The 17,454-nt window shown below is 44.9% G+C and overlaps 1 protein-coding gene and 1 long non-coding RNA gene across 5 annotated transcripts in view; one reads left to right on the top strand and one right to left on the bottom strand.

Annotated features, from left to right (window-relative positions):
* Positions 1-3,285: 3,285 nt before the first annotated feature.
* On the bottom strand, positions 3,286-11,695 carry LOC110350522 (uncharacterized). The gene is made up of 2 exons (XR_002397134.2): positions 8,481-11,695; positions 3,286-3,985 (listed from the first exon to the last, which is right to left on the bottom strand). It is a non-coding gene; the product is annotated as an uncharacterized LOC110350522 (long non-coding RNA).
* An 87-nt stretch (positions 11,696-11,782) lies between these two features.
* Spin1 (spindlin 1) overlaps positions 11,783-17,454 on the top strand; it is a 98,072-nt gene continuing 92,400 nt past the window's right edge. For 2 of the 4 annotated variants that reach the window (XM_087206344.1, XM_087206342.1), the window contains exon 1: positions 11,783-11,932. The gene's annotated coding sequence lies outside the window, so the exon portion shown is untranslated. Of the gene's footprint in view, positions 12,004-17,454 lie in introns of all 4 variants that reach the window. The other 2 variants (XM_087206345.1, XM_087206343.1) reach the window with 1 other exon arrangement.

Genomic DNA, 17,454 nt, shown 5'->3' with positions numbered 1-17,454 from the left:
CCCTGCATCCTCAAACTTCTTTTTTTTTTTTTTGGTACCGGGGATCGAACTTGGGACCTTGCACTTGCAAGGCAGGCACCAGAACCACTAAGATAAATCCCCAGCCTCAAACTTCTTGTTTCTGCAGTGGTTCACTCCCCAGCTCATGGATTGACAGCAGTGATTTCTTTTGGGGGGGGGTGGTACTGGGGATCGAACTCAGGTCCTTGCGCTTGCGAGGCAGGCAGCAGAACCACATGACTTCTAAATTGTGTCAAGTGAGGGGAATTAGTGACACATTTACTTAATTAACATTTAACATATTTGATACTAAGGGAGAAAATGATAGCTAAGCTTTGCCAATTTTCCCACATTAACAGATATATATGTATTTTAATGTAACATGTTAATATATACTTTTCTCCCTTTTTTGTGGTGCAAGAGATTAAACCCAGTGACTTCATACTGAGCTATATCTCTAGCCATTTCTTTTATTTATTTATTTATTTATTTATTTTGGGTATCGGGCATTGAACTTGAGACCTTGCGCTTGCAAGGCAGGCACCAGAACCACTGAACTGAATCCCAGGCCCTCTTTTATTTTTTAATTTTATTTTATTTATTTATTTTTTTGGTACTGGGGATCAAACTTGGGACCTTGCACTTACAAGACAGGTGCAACCTGAGAACCACTGAGCTAAATCTCTGGCCCTCTTTTATTTTTTATTTTGAAACAGGATCTTACTAAGTCAGTGGCAGCGAACCTATGGTGTTAGTGTTGCAGCAGGCTGTTTGTTATCATTGAAAAACTCTAAAAGGTTTGCCATCACTGCACTAAGTCATTAAATTGCTCAGGCTGGGCTTAAACTTTTGATCTTCCTTCCTCAGGCTTCTAGAATGCTGGGATTATAAGTGTGCAAAAATATGCCTAGCAGAAGTGAGCACTTTTGGCTTTACACTCTTAGGGCAAATGTGGCCAGAATAGGAAAGAATTAGTCCATTTATCTCAGCATTCTAAGCACTCACAAGTGTATTGCACACTGACATTCTTAAACACGGGTGCACACGTAGGGCTTGTAACCCTTTGGACTGGTTATCTTTTATCTCAGGGAAATCATCTCTGCACAGACCATATGTAGATCAATACTTCAATTTGATAATGAAAGTGAGAGATTTTGATAATGTGAGCCACATCAAAAAAGTGAAAATATTTAAAGGTAAACACCAAAATTAGTCTTTCTCCAGTACTTAAAGTTATATTTTATAATGTTATTTATTCATTCTAGGACTGGGGACTGAACCCAGGGCCTTGTACATGCTAGACAAGCTCTCTGCCACTGAGCTCCATCCACAATCCTTTTTTCTTTTTTTGGTACCAGAGATCGAACTCAGGACCTTGCACTTGCCAGGCAAGTGTGTGCCACTAAGCCACATCCCCGGCCCCTTTTTTATAATTTTATTTTCATCAAGGTCTTGCTAAGCTGCCCAGAATGGGCTTGAATTTGTGAGCCTCCTGCCTTATCCGCTCCAGTAGCTGGGATTACAGGTGTACTCCATAATGCCTGAAGTAGGGAAGACTTCTAAACATAGTAAAAAAATGAAGCAATACAAGAAGATTGGCAAATCTGGCCAGAGTAGAAAAAATTTAACTGTATAAAAATTTTAAATCTTTGTAGGATAAAAATTCCACAAATGGGGCCAGGGATTTAGCTCAGTGGTTTTGCTGCCTGCTGCGCAAGTGCAAGGACCAGAGTTTGATCCCCACTACCAAAAAAAAAAATTGTTTTAAATTCCACAAATAAAAGTTTAAATTAAAGGCCGGGGATTTAGCTCAATGGTTCTGGTGCCTGCCCCACAAGTGCAAGGTCCTGAGTTCGGTCCCCGATACCAAAAAAAAAAAAAGTTTAAATTAAAAACTGAGTAGAGGGCTGGGGATTTCGCTCAGTGACACTGCACCTGTCTCGCAAGTGCAAGGTCCTGAGTTTGATCTCTGGTACCACAAAAAAAAAAAAAAATTGGGTAAAAATTACACATGTGACAATGGGCTAATACTCTCTAAAGTATGAGTTCCTATAAATCAAGAAAATAAACCAAAAATCCAAACATATAAATAGACTCACATGGACCATTTATGATGACTTTTTTGTTGTTTTAAAAGCTTTTTTGATATATAATTCATGTACTATACAATTCACCCATTGGAAGTTCCTAACTCAATGGCTTTTAGTATATTCATAGTTGTGCGTCCATTGTCACAAGCTATTTTAGAACATTTTATTACCCCCAAAAAAACTTTGTAACACTTAGCCATCACCTTTCAAATCTTCTTATCACCTCAGTTCTAAGCAACAACTAATCTACTCTCTCCACAGATTTGTCTTCCAATCCATGAGCAGGGCTCCCCCACCCCATTTTGGGGATTGAACCTAGGGCCTCATGCATTCTAGGCAAATGTTCTATCAGTGAATCATGTTCCCAGCCCCAAGCGAAGGTGGCTCTTGAGAGTCCAGGCTGCTGGGAGGAGAGGGGTCTCTTTTGCTCCCTGAAGTTTTGTTGCTGCTGAGCTTCCAAAGACAGAAGAGAAAATAGGTTAGAGCAGGGGAAGAAAAAATAATTTTCTGTCCCCCTCTTACTGAGTCAAGAATCTTATCTAGGTTCTTGGTGTCTCAATGAAGAATTGAGCAGGGCACTCAAAAGGAGCAGAAAGATCAAAGATTTACTGAAAGTACAAGGTGGAAGTGGACCCGTGAGAAAAGGTCCTGCCTTGAAGAGGCTTGGTGGTGAAGGTTTTAAGCACTAAGGATTGGGCAGGGACTGAGGGGTTGGTCTAAAGGTTGCTCTTGCCAATGAGAGGTTTGATTCTGCCCTCCCAATTAGTGGCAGTTTTTGACTTTTTATGGCCCTTGGAGAAACTTTCATGGTGCCCCAAACCCACAGGAATGGTGGCGGGGAGTGGTTAAAACAGCATTGGTAATGACATGATGATTATGGTGTGGACAGAGTGGACAAAGGTTGCTTAAGACTTCTGAGTATAGGTCAGGGGACTTACTATGGGTTACTTTGTTACTTCTCCTTCTCCACTTAGACCAGGATATCCTGGACCTAGATTAAAGTGTAATGTGAGCAGGACAGAAGCCATCCTTTGCTTCTGTCTTGTTTCAAACTTACTTTCTGAGTCTGAGCTTTCTGACCCATGTGATAACCACACAACCACTGTGCTTGAGTGTCAACCCTATTGTGTGATAACCATATGGCCTGCATGCTAAAATCTTACTTTGTGAACCCCTTTTGAGAAACTTATAAAAATGTTTTCTAAAAAATATATTTTTACTGTCAAGATTAACACATGTTGTTTGCACCAACTTCCCCACAGCATAAAAGATGAAGTCTTGAGCTGCTCTTGGGCTTGGTCTTCTGGCTTAATGCTTATGGACTCTGCCCTCATATTGCTCTTTGAGGAGCTGCTGCTTGAGCTCTGCAACAGTCTGTGACCATCACTCTGCCCATCCGGATTCCCCACTTGGCTCCCTGGCTGTACTGGTCTCTGGATCGCCATGAGTTCCAGTGCTCAGCCTGCAGATCGCTGAGTTCCAGTGCTGCCTGTTGGGCCCACGGTGTTCACACAGTGTGTAGGCCAGGTGGAAGAAAGTCCTGCACTGTCAGTGCCACCTCCAGCTCCTAGCTTATGTCTGGGTGAGATCCCTTCTCTCTTTCTATGAATGTGGTAAATGCTCAATAAATTGTTGCATTCAGGAGATTGCTCAACTCTTGGGATCTTTGTTTGGCAGACTTGCTGACTCCCTTCAGCTCCTCTGAGCCCCAAAGTGGCCTCAAGTGCCTTTGGTGTCAAGAGTGGCCCCTGTGTCCACTGGTGACAAAGTTTAACACAGAAGGTGGATCTAGCCTACAAATTGGTCTCCAAGGTAGGGCTCCTTCCTTTCTTTCCAGCTGACTCTAGCTACTTCTCACCTCCCGTCCTCATGGAATTCTTCGTTGAGCTGGACTCCTGTAACAAAAGAGAGGTTAAGAAGAGAAGAACACCAAGGAGTTTAACATGTATATCTCATGAACACATGGACAATAACCCAGAGAAATGAGTAAATCTTAAGAGTGGATCTCAAAGAAATGGCTTTGACTTCACCCTGAAAGACTATCATTCCCTGATGTGAAGAATGAAGGGTGTGGGTCAGACTGCTGGGCCCTCTGTGAGGCTTCAATGGCCAAGAAAAGCCTGGTTAACAAAAGCAAGGTTTGTTATACAGATTTAAGGGAGTGCCTTCTCCACTGGTGTCTAGTGATCTAGTCTTCCTCACGCTGGTACAGAGAAGGAGGCACTGTTGGAAACAGATTTCCTTCATAGATGTACATTTCTCTTATCAAAAGTTATTTTTTTCTCTTTCTTTTAGTGCTGGGGATGGAGCCCACGGTCTCACACGGCAAATAGTACTATACCCCTGAGCCCCATCCCCAGCCCAAAGGGTAACATTTGCTCTTTTCAGAGCTTCTCTGTATGTTACCCCAAATTATCAGTTTAAAGTAATCCTTACTTGGGTGGCACATTATGATCCCCAATCCTATATTCAACCTTACTGATTTCCTCCCCTCTTTGATAGGAATGTGAAATAAAACATATCGGAGGTGGTTGCTTGTACTGAGCTCCTATAGTACATGTCAACAGACCAAACTAAAAAGGAGTCACTCATACCAAATGTCAATACTCAAACCTAAACTAAGTTGTTTGTTTGATCCTTGGAGAAGTAAGGAAAGATGTCAAAGGACAAAATTGTAACAAACTTAGTTTTAAAAAAACCTCAATAGGCTTTATAGTGAATCTGAAATTGGGCAATACTTTGTTCCATAAAATAGTGTTCCAATGGTCTGTGCAAAAGAGGTTGATTTTGTATTTTAGTTTCATGATTTTGGTTTTTTAAGACAGGGTCTCACTATGCAGTTCAGGCTAGCCTTCAACTCACTATGTAGCTCAGGCTGGCCTCAAACTCAGGACCCTCTCACCTCAGCCTTCCGGTGCTGGGATTATTGGTGCATATTATCTCACCTGGCTAGGAGGTTGGTATTATAGATAAAAAAGAAAGCAGAAACAAAGAATAAAGAAAGACTGGTCATTTCAAAGTTGCCTTCCTTGGTAGACAAGGATGGGGAGGGAGAAAATAGGAAAATAACTAGTTAATACTTGGTTAGTTTTTTCTTGGAAAGGATGAAAGTAGATGGAATTGATTATCATGCCAATTGAAATTGGTATGTTTGGAGATATATTATCTCCTGATTTTATGCCTTTTGTCATAAGGGTACTTTAATAGCTTATAGAAATATATAGGAGCCACAGAAGCTCTGAAAACAAGCTGCCTTGGGCTGGGGATTTAGCTCAGGGGTTTCGCCGCCTGCTGCACAAGCGCAAGGACCTGAGTTCGATCCCTGATACCAAAAAAAAAAAACAACAAGCTGCCCTTTGGCAAGAGAAATGTACATCTATAAAAGAAATCTTCATTTGTGATGGAGATTTTGTAATTTTTATTTAACAAAATTATAGCCAAATCCCCAGATAGGCCAATGTTGGCCAGCATGACAAGTGGTCTCCCTGTTAAACCTGACCAACTCTGAAGCCAGCAGCCTGGGTTTTGTCTCTTGTTCCTACTCCCTTCAGTCTTTCCCCATCTACACACCTGATGCCCACACTGCTGCGCACAGCTCTCTAAGCCTCCCTTCCCTCTCAGCTTCCCCAACTCATGACTGAGATAAACTGTGAAATTTATTTTTTTCTGAAGTGACTCTTTTATACAGAAGCTTTAGTGTGGGGTGCAGAGGTGAGTTTCCTGGGAGGCATGGGCGGGCCCTGCCCCTGCTTGGGTCACACCCTAGAGAGGGGTTGGGATGGGGAGAAGAGTCAGATGTGAAGTGGCTGGGGCTCCACTTGGATACACTTGAGACTGTTGAACCAATGACTTCCCCTGGCAGAGTAACTTCTGTATTGAAGTTGTGGACTTAACCTGGGGAAGCCATGTATAGGCCCCAGGGGTTCTTCAGCAACCCTTTTTCTTTTCAAATACTGGGAATTGAACTCAGGACCTACATAATGAGCTACAACCCCAACCCTTTTTATTTTGAGTGTTTTGGTAAGTTACCCAGGTTGGACTCAAACTTGTATTCCTTCTGCTTCAGCCTACCAGAATGCTGGAATTATAGGTGTGCACCAGCATGCCTGGCTTTAGCAGCTTTTAATGAGCCCTTCCTATTATCAGACTTTGGAGTGGGCATTGGAGACATAGTACACAACAAAGGACCTGCTCTCTGGAAGCTTTTAAGAGTCAATGTAACAATGACAAGAGGCATGACCCGGGTGTTCTCACTGATTCCACCCTCTTACTACCTCAGCGGGTTGGGTAGGGTTGGGGATGGTGAGTTGGTGCCTGGCCTTGACCTCTCTCTGTGGCTCCTTAACAGCTCCCCTCTTAGCAGCTCCCACTGCTGTCCATACAGACCCTGGTCACCTTCACCCTGAATAATGACCATAGACCCCAGACCTCCTTTTATATGGACATTAAAGAAAAATTTGAGATTAAATTTAAGTCTTTGAAGATGAAAAAGTTTCCAGAACCAAGCAGCACTCAGAATCAAAGTTAGTTTAGAATGCTGCCCGACCACATGTACAGGCTATATTTATAGCTTGAGAAAAGGAAGTGACATACAGAAGTGCCAATCAGACTGGCATTGGCCTTATGTGGGTATGGTGTGAGCAGCTGGTAGCCTATGAGTGGGTGAAGTCTGACTGCTATGATTGGTTGAGACTTGGTTATAAGAAGGCACTCTTAGGTTAGGTTACATGTACATGTTTATGTGTTTGGTGACTGCTTTGGGCCAAGTTATGACCCAAGTATGGAGACAGGCTGAGGCCAAAGTTAACACAGTTTAACATGAGTGCATCATCAGTACATCTTAGAGTTCTAGCCGCCAGCCTCTTCAGGTCCAATCCAGAACAGGTGTCTGTCCCAGAAAGGGTACATCCTTACCAGGACGCACAGGTTAGGGCTGTCTGATTCATTATACCAACATATCTACAGCTGTAGGGGGAATGGGAGAAGCTGCACAAGCCTCAATCATATTGTGGATCAACATGTCCAGTACTATTAACCAAATGTGAGAACCCCAGTTCAATGACCCTTGCCCCACTGCATGGGAGCAGGTAACCCAACCATCCAGGGATGACCCAGGCAGCTACTGGGGAAAAAGCATCCTTACAAGATTGGTGCCCATTTGACCCAGCTATTCCCCTGCTGGATATCTTCCCAAAAGAATTAAAAGAATCATACCACAGCGATATATGTGTACCCATGTTTATAACGGAACAGTTTGTAATAGCTAAAGCTTGGAAACAGTCCAAGTGCCCATCAACTGGAAACTGGACAAAGATGTGTTTTTTTTACAAAATGGGAGTACTATTTAGCCATAAAGAACGAGAAATGAGAGACATTTATAGCTAAATGGATGCATATTGAGGCCATCCTCTTAAGTGAAATAAATAGGACACATGTGTGTAAATAGCGAATAGTTTCTCTAGTGTGAGAAACTGAAAGTGTAAATAAGGATTAAAAGGATTAATAACAAATAATTGATAATTTCAAATAGGAAGGTCCAAAAGGGTAGGGATGGTGGGAGGGGAAGGGGAAAGGGAAGAAGGGAAAGGAAAAATTATGAGAAAAGAAAAAAATGGAAACAAAGTGTATGTAAATAGGGAAGGGTGGAGGGGGTGAAGGGCGCACAAGTAATGGGGGAAAAAAACCCCAAGATACATCATGTACAGGTACAAGCACCCAATGATAAATGTAAACGTATTGTATACCTAACATGTATCAATAAAAGAATTTAAGGGAAAAAAAAAAAAGATCGGTGGACCCTGCCAATGTGTTAGTCCATTTCCTGTTATAAAAAAAACCAAAACCCTCCACACTGAGTAATATGTAAAGTATATTTGCCTCATAGTCTTGAAGGCTGAAAGTCCAAATAGAATGGTACTAGCTCTGGTAAGGACTCCCTTGGCTGCATCCTATCATGGCAGGCGGTGGGTACATGTGTGCAAGGAAGAGGTCACATGGCTAGACAGGAGGCCAAAACCAGAGGGGGCCCAGTCGGCTCACCTGCCTTTCTTCCTCCTTCCCTCCCGCCCTCCCTCTCCCTTGCATTTTTTTCCTAGTTATGGGGATAGACCCAGGTATCTGTCCAAGTATCCACTACTGAGCCACACCCACTGTATCCAGCTCAATCTTGGTCTTTTACAACCTTCTTTTGAGAAGTAAGTGGAGACTTGTCAGAATCCTTCCCACTTAATCCCTTTTGAAGGTGGTATCCCCAGTGACCTAACTATCCACCTATCTAGGGTCCCACCACCTCTTAATATCACCACGCTGGGGACCAAGCTTCTATCTAATACATGAACCTGTGAAGGACACATTCACACGACAGCACCAAAGCTGGGCAGAGATGCACACCTGTCATCCCAACTACGCGGGAGGCTGATGAAGGAAGATTTCAAGTTCGAGGCCAACCTGGGCAATTTATCGAGATGCTATGTCAAAATAAAAAACAGAAAGGGCTGAGGGTGGAACTCCATGGTAGACTGTCTCTGGGTTCAGGCCCCATTACAGCCAAAACCAACAAACAGAAATCTCAAAAGACAAAGAACAAAAATAATAGTTAAAAAAAAATTTCCAAACCATAGCACCTATCCAGAAGTTAAGCCCCTGCTATTATTCATATGCTTAGGTATATACTAGATACTGAAAACAGTTTACTGTGCTGAGAAATTCTACAATAAATATACCTAACTTGATAAGGACTCCAAGGGTAGGTTTCTGATTACTGTATCAATGCCCATAGGTGAACAGATTGTGGTCCAGTTTAGGTCTAACCTCTCCATCCCATATCTGCTTTCCCTTCTCCCACTCCCATATTCCAAGTGCTATTGGAGAAAAAACATGCAGGCTCTCTGACTCCATCTTCAGAAGTATGGTTGAGAACCTGTAAAAGAAAATAACTATATGCATGGTGGCACCCACCGTAATCCCAGTGAAAAGGAAGTGGGTACGGATTAGTTTGAAATTGGAGTTAAGAACTCCAAAGTTCTGTAGTCTGTAATGAATGATTATCATAAGCACATATTTTCTTGCTAGCTCTGCCAAGAACATATCTCCCTATCTAACCTGTTAATGCTGCCAAGGACATACCTTGCTATCTACCTTCAAGACTCCCTATCTGCCCAGGGCTTGAACCTATCCTGGAATGTAATGTACTGTATATGATGCATTTCTTTCTTTCTTTCTTTTTTTTTTTGGTACCAGGGATCAAACTTGGGACCTTGAGCTTGTGAGGCAGGCCGCAGAACCACTGAGCTAAATCCCCGGCCCTGTTTTGTTTTTTCAGACAGGATCTTGCTATGTAGTTCTGGTCTTGAAGTCACTATTGTAGCCCAGGCCGGCCTCCAACTTGTAGTGATCCTCCTGCCTCAGCTTCCCAAGTGCTGAGATTACAGGCATGTGCAACCACGCCTGGCAACATATTAATTTCTGAGCCATTTGAAAGTAGTCACTAGAACTTTCGACTTTCAATGATTCAGTAAGCATCTCTTAAGAATAAGGACATTCTTGTGAACTATAGGAAAGCAAAAACTAACAATGATTCAGTAACATTCTCCAATGTATAGGACATCCACACACAAAGTTCTCCAATTGTCCTTCAAAGGTCATAACTTCCTGCTTCAACCAGTGCTGGATCAAGGGGTCAGCTGATAGACCTGGATGTGGTATCCCTTTTTCAGGATGGATTCCCTGGCTTTTTTGGATTTTTATTGAGTTTTTTAAAAGTCCACTGGAGCTGTTTTCTAGAATATCTCCCAATCTGGATTTGTCTGAATTTCCTCCCTCACTTTGATAAGATTCATTCAAAACATTTATTGGTAGGTAGACATAAAAACCACATTTAGTGATTCATAGCTCTGGAATGTGGCTCCCCCACCCAGTACTGATGGCTGAATCCAGGGCCTTCACACTGAGTTACATACCGGAACCTTTTTATTTATTTTGAGACAGAGTTGAATCAGTAAGTTGCCCAGGCTGGGCTAGAACTTGCCATCCTCCTGCCTCAGCTTCTCAGATTGTTGGGATAACAGGCATGATTCACCACACCCGGCTTAGCCTGTGCACTTTTTTTTTTTCCAGTACTGGGGATCAAACTCAGGACCTTGCTTGAGAGGCAGGCGTGCTGGAGCCTGTGCCTTCCTGACAAGCCCTCTGGGATCATCACTAGGCATGGCAAAATTTCAACCTTGGGTTGGGAAGAGAAAGAACAACACATTTGACTTTGGAGACAGTTTTGCTTGTCAGCCTTGGTGAGGGTGTTTGCTAAAAGCATCTACTGGGTAGAGGCCAGGGGTGTTCCAAACATCCTAAAATGCACAGGACAATCTTCAAAAAAGTTATCCAGCTCCAAATGTCAATAGTACTGATGTGGTGAAACTCAGGGGTCTCCCCAATGACATGGAAGTGTTCCAACAAGCTGCCTCAGTGCCACCACCAGCCTTCTTCCCATCGCTGCTAGCTCCTGACATGCTCTGCTATAACACATTAAACACTCAAATGAAAGCTAATCCTTACTTAGTACTCACGAACTGGTTATATCCCTGAATTGAAATTAGTCCTCTAGTTGGCCTGTGAACACGACCTGCCTGCCAATGTGCCTGTCATCTGAGACGAGCACTCTAATTTATTTGAGCAGGCACATATCAATCTTATTTGGAAAAAAAAGGTGCCAGTAAAACCCCAAAGAGCATTGTTAACTAACAACTGTGGGGCAGTCTAGGGTGTACAAAGTGCTCTCCAGTAACAAGTCTTGTAATTTGACCTGAGAGATGGTAGTGCTGCCGCATTCGAGGAACCAACTCTGACCAACTCCAGGATACAGGAGAGAAGAAAGCTTCAATGTGGATACAGACTATTCCACTCCACAGGAATAAAAAGCATTCTTTACAGTTCCTCTCCTCTTCCTCTGGCAAAGCAAGAAAAATCTCAAAATGCCTCGTAAGCGAAACCGAAGTTCAGTGAATTTCCTTGCGATCATGGGACTTTCTGGCTCCAAACTTTGTGAGGACAGCTGAGTGAGATCCTCTTCGAGGAAGTCGGACATAGGTTTTGGCCTTGCAGAAGCCAATCCCGTCTCCTACAGAAGGGCCACGCCAGGTGTGGGTAGGTGACGCTCTGGGCTCTCAGCCAGGCTGCGCGCCTAGCTTTTTGCAAGGAGACTACTGTGGGTGAGGAGTGGCGCCTGCCGGCCTCTCCGCAGTGCAGCAGTGGAGGAAGGCCCATCTAGGAAGCCACGAGAGCGAATCCAACCCAGACGGAGCAGAGCCGCAGGGTCTGTGTTGCTCGGAGCTCACCTGTCCTGCGCACCAGCCACACTATGTGATGCAGCTTCATCTATCTTGAGGTCTGACGCCTTAGGACGTCCAAGAGAAAGGGGTGGTCAGTTCTTCAGAGCTTTCCTACAGGGCGAAAACGAAACCCCGCTCGGGCATACTGCCCTCCAGGAGAGGTGCACCCCGCGGGCTCCGGAAGCTGCGCACCGACAGTTGCTACTTCCCGGCACCCACCTGGCAGCCTGGAGCCCCCGCCCCGCCTTCCAGGTGTGCGGCGCCAGGCCCCGCCCCCACGACGGGCCCGCCCCCCGCGCCTGCGTAGTGCGGCCGTCGGCGCCGGGCGCCGGGGCGGCGCGGCCGTCGCAGTTCGGCGGCCGCAGTGCGCGTGCGCCGTGGAGGCCGGGGGGGCGGGCGGCGGCCGCGGCAAGGAGCGGGGGCGGGGAGGCGCCGTCTGGCTCGGCTGGGCCGGCGGGAGCGTGAGCGAGCCACGGCGGACCCGCGGGGCCTCAGGACGGCGGCCTCGGTGGCCAGCAGGTGAGGCATACGTGGCGGATGTGGGCCGTGAGGGGCGCGAGCGGCCGGTCCAGCGGCGGCCGGGGACTCAGGTGAGCGCGGCCCGCGGGCCTGGGGCGCATTGTCCGCGGGCGGCGCCCCTCAGCGCCCCCTGCCGGCCGGGCGCGGCGGGCCGGGGCTGGGGCGGGCGCGCGCTCCTTTGTTCGTCGCCCCCACCCGGTCCCCGTCGCCCCCGCCAACATGGCGCCCGCCCCCAACCGGTCCCCGGCCCTCGGCCCCTTCGCGCGCGCTTTGTTCGGAGCTGGGTGGGGGCAGGGGGGCGGGGGAGCATTGCATAACTCGGGCCGTGGGGGGAGGGGCGTGGCGAGACCCCCGCGGCCAGGTCACCCTGGGGACGGGGACGCGCGCGGGTCTCCGTTGCCCCTGGAGGCCGAGGGTCGCGGCCTCATCGCTGCGGCGCCTCGAGAGAATTGCAGGCTCGGGGAACGCCGCAGCCCCCTACGCCCTGCCGGGGGGCGCGGTACCCCATCCTGCGTGACCTTGGGTGTGCGCGCAGGAACGCGCCCGGATGGGTGTGCGGGGCCGGGACTGCGCAGCGCGCGGGGTCTGTCCTCGGCTTCCTGCACGAATGGTGCTGCGTTCTCGGCAGCCTTATGGGGGTGCGTTTTGAGCTATGGCTTCAGTCAACGACGTCGTTCCATGCGCATCTCAAAGTTTGCGTACGCAATTGTTGGTACATTGATATGCTTTTTATAATTTGAGGGTCAGATTCTGGGTATTCTGTACATCTCTAAGTGTTTGTAGTCTTGGTCAAAAGGCTTGGTTATTTATCGTGTACATCATAAAGCAGTACAAGATACGTTCAGCTGTTTAAAAGGATTTCACTATATAATGTGGTTTGTGCCAAAGATGTTGCTCCCACTGAAATGAGAATATGTCAGTAACTTTCATCTCTTCGAATTTTCTGGAAGGAACTCTGCAGTCTGAAAGGATGATGTAGAGTACAGTAATTGCTTTCTGCATAGCTTTTGTTAGGCTCTATAAACTAAATCTACACCTGGTGGTTTGTACTTGGGGGTACTGGACACTCTTGTGAGCAGTGTAGAGGTTATGAAATTTTGGAGAGGTCCAGTGAAATGATGAGGCGTCTTCCAACCTCCCATTCTCCCTCTTTAGCTTTAGTTAATAGACAAAAACCAAAAAAAAAAAAAAAATCGTAGGTAGTAATTTACGGAACGTTCATTATCAGATTTGATAATTATATATTAAGATTGCACAATACGTTTCTATTAAAATTATGGGTAGTAGGTATTGGTTTCTCATGAGAAAATAGTGTTATTGGCTTTGTTTTGTTACAAGGTCTCAGATTAGGCCTTGAAGTCCCTGCATAGCCCGGGCTAGCCTAACAGTCCTGCTTCTGTTCCTAAATGTTGACTGGGATTACAGGTGTGTGCCACCGCATCCAGTTTAATTTGCGATTTTAAAAAAAGTTTTTCATTGATTTCCAGAATTTCACTAGTAAATTTGACCCTTAGTCCAAGGGATCTTGGTTGCAGGACTAACTTCGATGCCAAAATTTTTGCTATTGCTCATCATTTGTATAAAATAGTGTGATATTTACATACAATTTTCACACATTGCACATTCTTCCATATTTATTTCTGTTACTGTAATATTTACTACCACATAAATACTGTGTTTTTGCCTATTATCACTGTCTTAAGGGAATGATAAGTCTGTAGAGACAGATTTTTTCCCAGATATTTTCTGATTTTCTGTTAGATTGGAACTGCAGATCCTGAGGGCTGATTCTCCTCCCTCTCTCTCTCTCTCTCTCTCTCTCTCTCTCTCTCTCTCTCAGAATTGAACCCGCCTTCACACTTTGAAGCAGCATCTCCGTAGTTGCCTAGGCTGGGTTGGAATTTGCCGTCCTCCTGCCTCAGCCTCCCAGAATGCTGGGATTACTGGTTATGCCACTGTGCCCAGCTAGTTGACCTCTTTTTGATAGTGCCTTTTAATTATCGATCCAGAACAAAATAACAGTAGGATATCGATAACTTAATTTTGCGAGTCAGTGTCCCTTAAGGTGGCATTCTTGGTGATGACACAAGGGGGGACAAGGTTCCTTGATCACATAACTTTGGGAAACAGTGCTGTGTCCTTTCCTACTCTTCGTGTCAGATTAACATTACTATTTTGGAAACGCTGAAAAATATTGTGATAGTGTTTTCCATGTTCTACCCCAGAACCATTTTCTCTTGTTTTCCGTGCAGTATTTGAACACTGTAAAATGCAGTAGTCCCTGGAACAGCCTTTGGGAAATGTGGGTTATTGGTGTTATCAAAGAACAAAACTGCAAATTTAGAGATCTTAATTGGTTTTGTGATCCTTTAAACACACAACACTTTATTCTATAAAAGTAGAAAGTGAGTTGAGCGGAAGAGGTTGGTTTTAAGTTTAAATTTTTATTTTTTGAGTTGAGGTCGTGCTATGTTGTTTAGACTGATCTTGGACTCCTTGGGCTCCGAGTGACTCTTCAACCTCAGCCTCCTGAGTAGCTTGGACTGACTACGGGTGCGCTGCACTCGGGTTGGAGGTTGGCTTTTATAGATACTAAAGGCCCTAGGAAGTAGAAACAAAAAAGATGGGGTTGCTCCTTTCAAAGTTACTTTCCTTACTAGGCTGAGACAGGAAACAATAGGAAAATAACTGATTGGTTAACAATAGATCACTTCAGGTTACTGTTTTGCAAGGATTAAAGCTGTAGGAACTTGATTATCATGTGAATCGAAACTGGCCTGTTAGGGAAATTTGGTTCTCCTGATTTCTCAGAAGGTCCATAACAATTTAGTTTTGGTTAATTTCGTTATGAATGACTCCATTTTGGTTTTTATTCTGGTCTGTTGGGGCCAAATACAGGCGCCTACTGGAAAAACAGCGGCCTTCTCGCTGGGCCTGGTTGCATGATTCCTGTGTTCCCAGCACTCTTCAAGACTGAGGCAGGATTTCAGGTTGAGCCCCAGTATTAACAATTTATTTAGTAGGGTCGGGGATTTAGCTCAGTGGTTTGGCTGCCTGCCTTGCAAGTACAAGGTCCCAAGTTTGATCCCCGGTACCAAAAAAAGAGAAAGTTTTGGGCTGGGGATTTAGCTCAGTGGTTTTGCCGCCTGCTGTGCAAGCGCAAGGACCCGAGTTCAGTCCCCAGTACCGAAAAAAAAAAACCAAAAAAACAATTTATTTAGTGAGAGCCTATATCAAAATGTAAAGGGAGTGGAGGTTAGACATGTAGCTCAGTGCAAAAGTTTGTGGTTTTCTTTTGGTACCGGGGATCGAACTCGGGACCTTGTACTTGCAAGGCAGGCACAGGAACCACTGAGCTAAATCCCCGGCCCAGACCTGAAAGTTCTTAAGTGTCCTCACACTGTATCTTGGATATTGGATACTTGTGTCCTCACCCTTACTTGTGGGCTGAAAGGTCACATGTGGCTTGTGTGTGCTATATTTTGTGGGTCCTATCATATTTGGCTTTTGTGCTGATGAGTTACTAAACTAGTCTTTTTTTTTTCCTCTCTTGGTACCCGGGATCGAACTCAGAACCTTGCACTTGGTAGGCAGGCATGGTGCTGCTGAGCTACATCCCCGGCCCAACTCTACTAGTCTTAACTGGAAGAAATTAAACAGTGTTTTCACTTTCCTGGGACATACCTGATTGCACAGTTACAGTTTTACTGGCTGCAGTTCTTGTCAGCATGTTTTCTATAGTATGTTAGAAATACATGAATACTTTTGTTCTGAAGAGGTAATTATTTATATTTAGGGGTTGACAATGTCTTTAGGCTTTTGCTCTGGTGTACCCCCTAGCAGAATGTCAAGTTGCTGAGGAGTAACTAAATATAAATACTTACAAATAGTAGTTCTTAATTAAATGTTTTCTTTTCCTTTTCCTGAATGAGCAATAACAAGAAGAGAATCAACTATTTTGCCCAATTATTTTGCTGTTTGGAACACATCATACCTATGAAAAGAATGTGTGTGCTCTTGAATTGGCATGGTTGTTCAAGTCAGGACCCTCTGGGTTGAAACCATGCTCCACTTCTTCCTGGTTGAAAGTCATACCTGGTGATTCATCATGTTGTTTTTTTTGTTTTTTGTTTTGCACTCAGGATTGAACCCAGGGCCTTTGAACTGAGCTATACCTCCAGCCTTTTTTTATTTTTAGACGGAGTCTTGCAAGGTGCTGAATTGCTAAGTTCCCCAGGCTGGGCTCAAGCTGGAGATCCTTCTGGCTGAGCCTCCCAGAGTGCTGGGGATTACCACATGCAAAATAGCCTGGCATAGTAGCCTTTTAAACCTTTGATTCCTTAGTTGCAAACTGGGATAAAATCTATTATACAAGCCAATTATGAGAATAAAATGAAAAGGATTTAGAGTTCATGGTATAGTTCCTGAAGTACAACAGCTGGTGGCTGTAAATGGGGGCTTCCTTCACCTTTCCACTTTTATCTTTGCTCTAATTACTAATAGGTTTTTTTTTCCCCACATTGAAATAAAGTTTGCTTAGTTGTGTTTGTTTCACTGTTGAATTGAGTCCAGTGTAAGTTTGTTTTGCTGAGGCTGGGCATTGTGGTACACTCCCATAGTCCCAGCACTCAGGAGGCTGAGGCAGGACGATTGCTTTGAGTTCAAGGCCAGCCTAGGCTACATAGTGACTTCAAGGCCAGCCTGAAGTACATAGCAAGACCCTGTCTCAAAAAAACCAAAACAAAAAGTTTGTTTTGCTGGACAAATGCCTTAGCACTGAGTTACCGCACACTCACCCACCCTTGGATTTTTAAGACAGGGTCTCACTATGTAGTTGATGCTGGCCTTGAACTCATCATGTAGCCCCTGCTGGCCTCAATTTAAGGCGATCCTCCTGCCTCAGCCTCCCGAGTGCTGGGATTACAGGTGCGAACCACCTTGCCTGGTCCATTCCCCCTCCCCTTTTGAACAGAAGGTCTTGCCAAGTTACCCAGACTGGCCTTGAACTTTGCATCCTCCTTCCTCAGTCACCTGGACAGCTGGAATTACAAGCCTGCCCCGCACACCAGTTTTAGTTAAATCTTTACTTGATGGCTACTTTACCACCTTAGAATTGCCATTAGTCCTTTCTAGAATAAGTCTTGTAACTTAATAGAAATAATATCTTTACAGCCTGATAGGGAAATACTTGCATACAATGAATGAGAGAATTTATGTTGTGTAGAGTGTCTGGGAAGAGGAAGTGGTGCAAGACTAGGGCCAGGAGTAGTAGAGAGGAGAGGAAGGAAGTCTAGGTGAAGGGAGTGCAGGAGCAGAGGCTTGAGAAGAGAATGAAAGAGGCCTTACAGACCATCCAGGATTTAGATCCCAGCTGAAAGACAGCCCTGTTGTTACCTTTTACTCCTGCCTGGTGTGTTTATGGGTCTGGCAGCATGAGACCTGCTTTATCAGGCTAAGCTTAACTATTATAAAGTGATTATTGAGGCTCCTGGCGTATAGTAAGTGCCCAGTGAACTTTGATA

The sequence above is a fragment of the Heterocephalus glaber genome, unplaced genomic scaffold (genome assembly GCF_053883595.1).
Source record: "Heterocephalus glaber isolate CG9 unplaced genomic scaffold, H.glaber_assembly_v1.0 deba00000621, whole genome shotgun sequence".
In the NCBI taxonomy this organism is placed as follows: domain Eukaryota; kingdom Metazoa; phylum Chordata; class Mammalia; order Rodentia; family Bathyergidae; genus Heterocephalus; species Heterocephalus glaber.
The sequence above is the reverse complement of the archived record's forward strand: the minus strand, read 5'-3'. Positions and strand labels throughout refer to the sequence as shown.